The sequence below is a fragment of the Durio zibethinus genome, chromosome 6 (genome assembly GCF_047325235.1).
Source record: "Durio zibethinus cultivar Kanyao isolate XHJ-2024 chromosome 6, ASM4732523v1, whole genome shotgun sequence".
In the NCBI taxonomy this organism is placed as follows: Eukaryota; Viridiplantae; Streptophyta; class Magnoliopsida; order Malvales; family Malvaceae; genus Durio; species Durio zibethinus.
The window spans coordinates 14,631,086-14,641,831 of NC_143167.1; the positions used below are offsets into that span (position 1 = coordinate 14,631,086).

Sequence of the window (10,746 nt, forward strand, 5' to 3'; positions counted from 1 at the left end):
CCTTTGTACATAAGAGCTTAATTCACTTCTTGCATCATCACATTAGTTTGATAAATCTCTAAATGATTAAGAGGGTCATAAGTAGTCATAAGTATCATAATAAGTTTCCAAAGGCGGCATTTGGAATCTTTTTAGGGGCATTATTCTGTTAATCTCCTCAGCAAATGGCAAGGTCTCCAAGAACTTGAGCTCATCCTTGAATGCCATAACCTTTGCTTTCAACTCATTCTCCATGGCCTGCAATATAGCTTCCAGATCTCTGTTCGACTTTTGCTCTAAGTCGGGTTATGGCTTGTGTTGAGGTGTGAGTTCAACAATTGCCAACTGGGTTAGTGGGTTTTTTTTTATGTGAGGTTGACAAGGCTTTAACATCCTTGTAGCTCGACTGCCTTTCAGCTAGTAATCTTTCAAGAATGCCTAGGTCATGTATTTTAGAGGTTTACGGGGGTGTGATGCTTTAAATCATTGCCTTGATTGCACTAAAATTTTAACTTTTTATGCTAATTTTTGGTGCAATCTTTCTTATATTGTAGCATATTCCTTGCAAATTATGGAAAAGATATTCTTAAATCTAGATTTTTCTCATGTGTGGGTAAAAATGGAGAAAATGAGGAATTTTGGTCATTTGGATATATTTTAGAGGATTTTTTGTGTGCAAATTATGAAAATGGCCTAAAATTAGTGTCATTAAGTTAGATTGTTTTTAAAGGAGTTTTTTTGAACCTTTCTTCCATGAATTTTTGTAGTATTATTTCCAACATTTTTTTTAGTGATTTTATTGTTAAATTTTCTCATGGAATAGTTAAAATTCTTTTTTAAGCAAAAAATGAAAACATACATGCATGCAATAGGCTTAACAAGGAAAAGATGGTGCACTAGTGGCGTAGAATACAACTTTCATTTGCATGAGAATTGGGCATCACATTTTGGCATTCAAAGGAAGACTTCAAGAGGTGATGACATGGCACTTTGGAGAGCTCCTATTGGCTATAAAGAGGACTTTTTAGGGTGGCAAAAATGCATAAAGTGAAGCTTGCAAACTAGTGAAGAGTTTTAAAGCCAAACAGCCATGCACCAAGTGAGAAAGCAAGAACGAAAGAAGTCTCTAGAAGTGCACCTCATTGTAGATATTTTAGAGAGAGTTTTTGAGGCTCCATTCATCACTCACATGCCTATAAATAGGAAAAGAGCTAGCCATTTTAGGGAGACTTTAGCTAAGGATTTTATTTTTCTTGTTTTTTAATTTATGCACTTTCATTTACTACATTTTACTTTCTTAGCAAACAAATAACCCTTTGTCTTCATCTTTTGCTATTGATTTTGATTGCACTTTGCTCAAGTATTTTTTAGTGCTCTTTACAATTTTGGTAATGAAATTCACAAATTTGGTTGATTTCTTGCTCAAATCTTTAAGTTTTCTCATTGATCTCAAATCTATTTCTGTATTTTCATACTTGACCTAATTGTAATGTTTTAATCAAAACTCAATCATTTCTTATTTGTTTTTGCTCCAATTTTTTTTCATAGTTTTCACTCATTAGGTTTCAACATATAAAAAACTCAGCTTCAAATTCATTCCCAATCAATACAGTTAATTCTCATAAGTTGAGGTTGAAATAGTGGAGGCTGTGAAGATTAGGTGTGCAATTCAAGTTGTAGCTTGGTTATTCTCTCCTCTAGGTGATTTGTTTTCTCCTTTAAGCTTTGATCTCTTGGATTTACTTGTCATCTTGCTTATTTTTAGTTTTTTGTAATTTATTTCATGTTTTTATGGCTGTTTGGATTAATTTTGTTGATCATGCTTTGTTTTTTGCTTATTTGCACACTATTTGGATACTTAGTTTGTTGAGCTATATTTTTCTTATTTTGCTACGAATTTTTTATTATATTTTTTAGTAAACTTGTTGATCCAGCTTACCTTAGCTCATTTCAAGTTCACTCTTTCTAGAAAATACTATATCTAAATTTTTCTGCACTAAATCAGTTGTTAATGAGCAAAAATCAATTTCTGTTTTGCACTTTTAGTTGTTGATTCTTGTAATTCCTTCCAATTTTTGTTCTCCAATTTAGTTTCTCATGTTGTTCCTTCAATGTACTACCAATTTTCAGTTCATATTCATTTGATTTTACATGAATTAAATCCATATTTCTAGTTTGAAATTGTAGTTTCTAGATTTTGTTATACTTTTGATTTTCATGTAGTACCTTAGATTTTGCAATTTTTTTATTGCTTTCATTTCAAATATATTTTTGCTTTAAATCATGTTTAGTTTATTGCATGTCAATTTACCTACTATTTTTCCAATTTATTTTACTTAGCTTACATTTTGCAATTTTAAACCATACTATACTTGTGTTACATGCTTTGGTTGATTTTTTTTAGTTAGTTTAATGCCATGTTTTTCTTTGTTTAATTGAGCCAACTTTAGAAGAATAGGTATTTAGCTTAGGAATATCTTTACCTAATCTTTGTGGGATGATATCTTGGCTGAAATATCACTATTATTACCTTTATGGTTTGTGCATTTGCAATTTTGTCCAATCAAGTTTTGATTGGAAAATTGCTCAAAATTAGAAAAAATTTTCTCGAATTTTCCTTATTTTTGCCCTAAAATTGAGCTTAACAAGTACTAGCTTGAATCATTATTATACTTTCTTTGAGTAGTCATTCATAAAGCCAATAATAGGTAGACATTCATATACTATTTGTGAGCTATGCATTATTTAGGAGGAAAGGTGGAGCTTTGAAAAAGAATGGGAAATTAAAAAAAAGAAGAAAAAGTTCTAAAAAAAAATGGTGAAAAAGCAAAGAAATGAAAAAAAGAGAGAAAAAATAGGCACAATCAAAGTTTGAGGGTTGATTCTTTATTCAAGCTTACCTTTCTTACTTTGAGAACTCAACTATAGATGATCATAGACATATAATGCATTGTTATGGTACTTGAGCCTAAATGACTTTTGTCATACCTTGATCTTAGCCTTACATTACAAGCTTATGAGAGTCCTAAATAATCCTTGGTCATATGTTTATCTACATTAGTGGAGAGAGATGTGATAAGCAAACTCATGGAACATGAGCGTGCTTTATTGATCCTTATTATTAATGTTTCATGTTTTGCATAACATCACTAGATTTCATGTAAGGATATGTAAGATGTGTTGCTTGCTTGTGAAACCATAGTTAGGAATGATCTTAACCTAGGTAAATTCTTATATATTAGCACTCATTCAAGATTTTACTTTAGTTATATCCCTTTATCAATCCATGAGGCTTCCATGTTGAATGAAGCATTGAAAGTATATGATGATTCTAGCTCGATTTTGTTTTGCTTGAAGACAAGCAAAAACTTAAGTTTAGAGGTTTCATTAAACTAAAATTTTAACTTTTTTATGCTTATTTTTAGTGCAATCTTCCTTATATTTTAGCTTATTCCTTGCAAATTATGCAAAAAATATTCCTAAATGCACATATTTCTTATATGTAGGTAAAAATAAAGAAAATAAAGAATTTTAGTCACATCTTAAGGGACTATAACTATTGGGTCAGGGCTTAGAATTGCTCCATCGTAGGACCTGCCTATGTAAGTGCAAATCGGTCTATGGGTTACCTAGTATGGGTTTCAATTTCAGCTTAGATAGCTAGCTTTCCTTCCTCATAGACTCTCTTTCTAGGCAGCATGGTATTTAGATCAACTAGATGATGAAAACCCTGTACCTGCACTCTCAATGTTGGTACTGAGCTTTGAGCTGAGAAATAAAACCCTAAAGACATAAGAGGGAGAAAAAAAGAGGTTAATGGTAAAGGCTAGGAGTTTTCCTAGTGTTTGCAGTCTGACACTTATGTTAAAGGTTGGTATAAGAGGAAAATAGGAAGGAAAAAGTATGAAAGTAGAGAAATATGATATATTTAAATGACACTTGGATGGCCCTATTTATAGTTAAAGGTGAGGGGTTTTAGGGTAGCCACAGTCATTCCTATGATCAAGATGACTTGGCAAGCTAAGCTAACTTGAACGTTGATCCTCCATTTAGGGATTGACAAGTCAGCATAAAAAGAGGGTCCATTAGGTAGTTGATGTGATGATTGAGATTACATGGTACTATGCATGTCAAGTTGAGCTACCAGTTCCATGACCATGATGTCAAATTTTGCATTTTGAAGATTGCTTGACATGCAATTTCTTTTTACGCATAGGATGCTATAATAATTAGTACATTTATATTAGATTGGATTTGCATGATCCACTAGCGCTAACTTGGAAACTACTTGTTTTCCTCTTCCAAGTGCAACTAAATATATAATTGGAATTTATAGATGTTGAAATTAAAATTTTAAATTATACTTTATTTTTTTAATAATCAGATAATTTAATCCAATTCAAAAAATAGATTGAAATATTGAATTAAATAAATGTTTGGATCACATCTACTGATTTAACCATATATTATGGCCATTTATGGATTAAAAAAAAAAGAAAGGTATTTGGAATGATGGTGAGAATTGATATAATAAACAAGTAAATGTAGGAATATTTTTGCAAAATTGGAATATGGTGCAAATTAGAGCAATTATGGCTTGATGCATATTTTTATTTAATATTTTATCGTATTTTTTATTTTATAATTATAATGGAATACTATTTATCATATATTTTAAAATTTTGGTATTTTTTAAAAAATGGATATTTGATTTTAGATATGTTATTATAAATAAATAATATATGAGGCCCTATCTAAAGAGTACAAGCCATATCCAGTGCTTATGAAGCCTTAATTTAGGCTAAATTATATCATAGCAACAACCCTAATAAAATGAATCAAGCCTTTCTACTTTTGGATTTATTACGCAAATATGCTTTTAAACCCTAATAATTCATGGGGGATCATAGTTGCCTTTTGAACCATAATCGTGCTTCTGTTGTACAGCATTGTACAAAATGTCCATTTGAACTAAATAAAATTAGATATGTTCTTATGTTTCTAAAAAATGCAACTCTTTTGTCACTATATTGATGTGGCCTTAAATTCTTTTATTCATCACTATTCTTTTTGAATAAGTAACAAGTTTGTTTTGGTTTTGGCAAAAAAAAAAAATCTATTTTGGTTTCATACCCTTTCCAATAGTATAGTCTAGAAAATAACAAAATTATCTTGATCTAATGGCCAAAGTTTGCTTCTTGGATTAAAAATAAAAAGGGAAATCTTGGCCTTTGGATGATGTTTTGATCCTATAGCCATAATTCAATATTTCAAAGATATTTTCCGCAATCTTCTACAATGTGGGGAGGATATTCTGAATGAGAAGAAGTCAGAAAACGAACTTATGAAAGAGAGAAAAAAATAGAAGAAAAAAAGAAAGAGGAAATCATGAGAAAAAAAAGAAAGAAAAAAACTTTTTTTGCTTTGCTTGAAGGAATACTATATCAACATCCATTCTTTGCATTTCTAGCATCCCTATCACATTTTTCATTGCATTTTAATGGTGTTTCATTAATGTTTTTGTTAATTTTCTTAAAGGTTTTTAGTTTATTTTCTTGCTCCAAGTTTGAATCAATTTTCATCCAACTAATCAATAGTTGGATTGAAGTTGAAATCTAAACAAAAACAACACAAATCCACAATTGAAAAACCAAGTTGAGGGTTTAACCATGGTGTCCTTCTTATTGGTTGAACCTCCTCTTGGCCTCTTTGATGTTTCATTTGCTTCTCAATCTTGCTTATGATGTTTAAATGACTAGTTAGCTTAAATTTCATATAAATTTTGGTTGGTTAATGAGATATATTGTTGTTTGGTTGATGATTTTGCTTATGTGATCTTCTTGCTATTTTGATTCATTAATGTGCTTGGTAAATGGTGTTAATGTTATAATTTATTTCATATTATAAGCTTCTATGTGGTTAATGCATGTTTCGCTTGATAAATGAATTAAAGGTTGTGGTATGCCTTGGGGAGGCATTCGACCAAGTAATTTTCCACGCTTCACCAAACCTCTTTGATTGATTATTGGCTAAATGTTGCTTTGTTCTCTGTAATGAATTGTGTTTATGTCATGCTTAAGTAAGTTTTCAAGGTGCTAGATTAATTTTTCAATGAAAAAGGATAGTTTAGTAAGTTGTTTGGTTGATTTTAATGTTTGTTTGGTTGGTTTTTTAAAGAACAAAAAAAATGGTGGAACATTTGATAGCATCTAAATATATATAAATTTTACACGTCAAAATGGTGCTAAAATTAAAATTTTTGGATGATTTTTAGTGCTTTTCATGTTATTTTCATGATTTTAGATTTTTCAAGCTCAATACTTCAGTTCATGCAAGAGGGATGTTTAGCCCAATTATGGAAGATCAATGCCACCCTCTTTGATCCACACACATACAATTCAAAACTAACTTGGAATCCACCACATTCGGCCAAGATATAATTTTAAGCCAAACATGCCTTTTTTGCATAGCCATGAAGAAAATAAGTTACACAAGGACTTTATCATATTTGACCATGCAAAGGAGAAGAAAAAATTGGAAGACCATGGATGTTACAAGCTCAATCCATTAGGCCAAAGCAATTCTGAATGAGTTACAATATATTTTTTCATAATGAGGGCTAGATGCATTCGGCTAAGATGAGTTTGAAGCTTACCATAAAGTTTGTTGCTTAGGCTTGAAGAAATTCACTTGAAGTAGGATTTTATCCATTTGAAATTCAAGACTTGGATAAAACCAACTTGATCTTGAAACTCCAAGCCTTAGCGAATGCAATGGAGGAGATTATCCAAGATTTGAACAAGATGCAAGCAAAGGCCAAGATTGATCCACCAAGAATTCATTTGGCCAAGAACACTCAAGCATAAAGAGTCCCATTTGGCCGTGAAGCTTTAAAGATCAAGATCAAGCTCATCCAAATGTATTTGGACTGAAATCAAACACTTGTAAAGCCTATCCCCCTTGGTTGAACCCTCCACTATAAATAGGGAGACTATTTACTCATTTTCATCAGCTCTTACTTCTCCTCTCTTCTCTTTTTTCTTAGTTCTTTAGGTGAGTTATTAGCTTAGGTAATAGATTTGCCAATAACCACAAATCTTTTTATTTTCTTTAAATTCTTTTAATCAAAGAAGCCTTACTTCAAGATCTTTTCTTTTCTTGTTTTCAAGTTTACAAATCTTGTTTCTCTTTTCTTTAAATTCAGAAACCATTGTTTTTATTTTCAAGATCCAAGTTTTCTTTCATTTTTTTACAAGATTCGCCTACACTCATTTTCTTGTTTTTTAAATTCATTTTATACAATCTTTTTTTCAAGATTTCTTTAAGCATTTGGCCTATTCCATTTTTTTTACTTAACAACCTTTTAATCTTTGTTTTATTAGATATCTAGATTTTGGCATTAGTCTTTTACTTCTCAAGTGACAATTGGTGAAGTTAAAAACCCTACTTATACATCACCTTTAATCTTTACTTAATCCCTGTAACACTGAACTCTAAATTTTCATTTCTTTAGATATAAGTCATTAAGGTTTCACCTTTGATACTTGTAAGCAACCCAACAATTTTTTCTATAATCCTTAAGGAGACAATACTGGAACACTTCACCCTATTACTTGATCTATGCACTTGCAAGTCATATAAAAAAGTAGCAATCAAGTTTTTAGCTCTATTATTGGGGATTATAGTGGTGTTTGCAATATCAATAAAGAATTCTTAAGCTCTTATAATGTAAACTTTTTTTAGTTGTTTATTTATTTTTCTTTTGCTTTTCTTTCATCTTTTCTTGTTTGCATGCATAGATCTAAAAGTGTTGACTTAGCTCTTGTTAATCAAGAAATTGAGAGAACCTTTAGAAGAAGAAGAAAAGAGCAAAAACATCACTTGCACCAACTTCTATGGCTAATGCAAACAATGAAGGGCAAAGAACATTATGGGACTATGCAGTTCCTAATGTAGATAGTATTCAACCATCTATTAGAAGGCCAGTTATTCAAGCCAACAATTTTGAGATAAAAGCCTTTAATCATACAAATGGTCCAAACTTCTATATAGTTTTGTAAGGTTACCAAGTGATGATCCAAATCTCCACTTTTCTAACTTTCTTGAATTAGGTGACACTTTTTACTGTAATGGTGTTTCTAATGAAGCTATTAGACTAAGACTATATCCTTTTTCTCTTAGGGACAAGGCAAAAAATTGGTTTTTTTCTTTGCCATCTAGTTTAATCACAACTTAGGATGACTTGGTTTAAAAGTTCTTAGTAAAGTTTTTCCAACCAACAAAGATTGCCAAGTTAAGGAATGAGATCACCACTTTTCTACTAGTTGATGAAGAAACACTATATGATGGATAGGAGAGATTCAATGAGCTGCTAAGGAAATGCCCAAATCATAGACTACCCTAGTGGCTCTAAATTCAAATATTTTATAATGGTCTCACACCACCTATGAGAACCACCTTAAATTCAACTGCTGGAAGGGTTATTATGAGCAAGATTCCTGAAAAAAGCCAATGAGCTTATAGAAAAGATGGTTGCTAACAATTATCAATAAGACATGGAAAGAAAAGTTAGTAAACAGTTTGCTGGTTTATTTAATATTGATGTTATTACTACAATTAACTCCCAATTAGTTGCCCTCACAAAAAAAAAATTTGAAGCCTTAGGAGACCAATACTAAGACAACTTTTTAAATGCTATACAAAGCCCTTTTATCTCTTATAATATATGCAAAGGACCCTATTCCTTAGAAAGATGCCAATTTAAGGTAGAACCAGTTCAATACATCCAACAAACCAAACCTAACAACATCCCTATAGCATTACTTACAATCTTGGATGACAAAAGCACCCAAACTTTTCTTGGAACTACTAACCCATCAACAACCAAAACAATAATTATCACCCCAATAACCCACCCCAAGAAAAGAAACCCATTTTTGAGGACATGTTGAACCAATTAATGTAAGCCAACAATGCCAATATTAAAAGTCAAGCTACATCCATCAAAAACCTAGAAAACGAAATAAGTCATCTTGCCTAAGCCATAGCAAATTGCCCTGCAGGTACCCCTACCTAGCAACACTAAAACCAATGCAAAAAGACAAGGCAAAAAGGTATGTAATGCAATCTATTCTTTGGAAGATGATAGGATGAAAGATTTTGATAAGGAGGATGATAAGCCCATAGTGGTAAACCTACCTAACTTTGTAAGATAACCTAAAGTAGTAAGGAACTGTTAAGATTTGGTAAAGAAATTCTAAAAGGTTTTGACACCATGACATTGGAGGCCCTTAAAGACATTGAAACTTATGAGAGAGACCTTGAGGAAAAGAATGTTGAAATGCATTATGAAAAAGATCCAAAAGAGAATAGTGAAAGGTCACTTGAAGAAGGGCAAATGCTGCTACAAATAAGGAGAGCACTACTAGAGAGCATTCAACTTGAACCTAATAAGATAGTCTGAGATAAGCCAACCCAAAATGATCAAAGAGAAAGGAAAACATAAAAAAAAAATCCCTAAAAAGAAGAAGAAGAAGAAAAGGTTCAACAGGAAGTTCAACCAAGGCCAAAGGTGACTGTTAAAATGTATAGGTAATGTTTTAACATAACACCACCTTTCCCAAGGCTTATTCAAAAGGAGCAGCTTAAGGGATTAAAAAAAGCCACATTCTTAGAAGATTACAGCCCTAAACTTCAACAACTCTTATTTAGAAAGAAAAAATATCCAGGGAGTTTTACTATATCTTGTAGAATTAGAGAGTTAAAATTCTTTGATGCTATTTGTGATCTTGGTTCAAGCATAAATCTAATGCCTATGAATATTTTTGTATAGCTAAGTTGTGCAGAGCTGAAACCTTTCTAGTTCAATATTAAATTTATTGATCAATTTGCCAAGTTTCTATAAGAGATGTTGAAGAATGTTCTAGTAAAAGTTGAAAAATAAGCTTTCTTTATGGATTTTGATGTTTTAGACATAATTTTACTATTTTAGACATAGAGGATAATGAGGCTCCATTACTATTAAAAAGAACTTTCCTATTTATTACCAAGGCCTTAATAGATATATATGATGCTGCTTTACCCTTAGATTTAAAAATAAGAAGTTGCAGTTTATATCTATAGGGTATGGTGTGCTGAAAGATGAAAAAGGCATTAATGCCATCAAAATAAAGGAAACCCTTAAAAAGAATTACCTAATAGATAAGCTTCCTAACCTTTTAAAACACTTAACAACCCTTAGCTCCAGCCATGTCAACCCCTTTAAGAAACTCTAGTACAGTTTATATGATCCCTACAAGAAGAGCTAATCCACCTCCTTAAACAAAGGTTGTTTATGTCATTCTACAAAGAATGAGGCAACAAGGTAAGCTCCCTTTGAAAAGGTAAGATGATTCTCTATGAATTAGGGATGGTCAAGCTTTACCAAAACTGGCATTGCTAGGAGGCAACCCAAGTTTTACTTTAATGATTGTGCTTTTTTATTTCTTTATTTTTCTTAGGATAGGTATGGTTTTAATGCTTTTGTTTGAACCTTTTTTTTTTTAGGGATGAAGAGAAGTAAGGATGATGCGTCACACCAAATTAAGAGTCGACCTTAAAAAAAATTTGGGTAGTATCATTTTTTCTTTTGTGCTTTTGATATATTATGACATTTAAGTGTAGGGGAGAAAAAAACTTTTTTGATTTAAAGATTTTTTAAATCATAATCCATCTTTGATTTCAAACCAAATTGACATGCTAAATTTCATAATGATGTTCACTTAGTTA

General features: G+C 31.4%; 1 non-coding gene across 1 annotated transcript; it reads right to left on the reverse strand.

Annotated features, from left to right (window-relative positions):
- Window positions 1-8,269: 8,269 nt before the first annotated feature.
- LOC149518454 (small nucleolar RNA R71) lies at window positions 8,270-8,376 on the reverse strand. The gene has a single exon (XR_016343413.1). It is a non-coding gene; the product is annotated as a small nucleolar RNA R71 (small nucleolar RNA).
- Window positions 8,377-10,746: the final 2,370 nt, after the last annotated feature.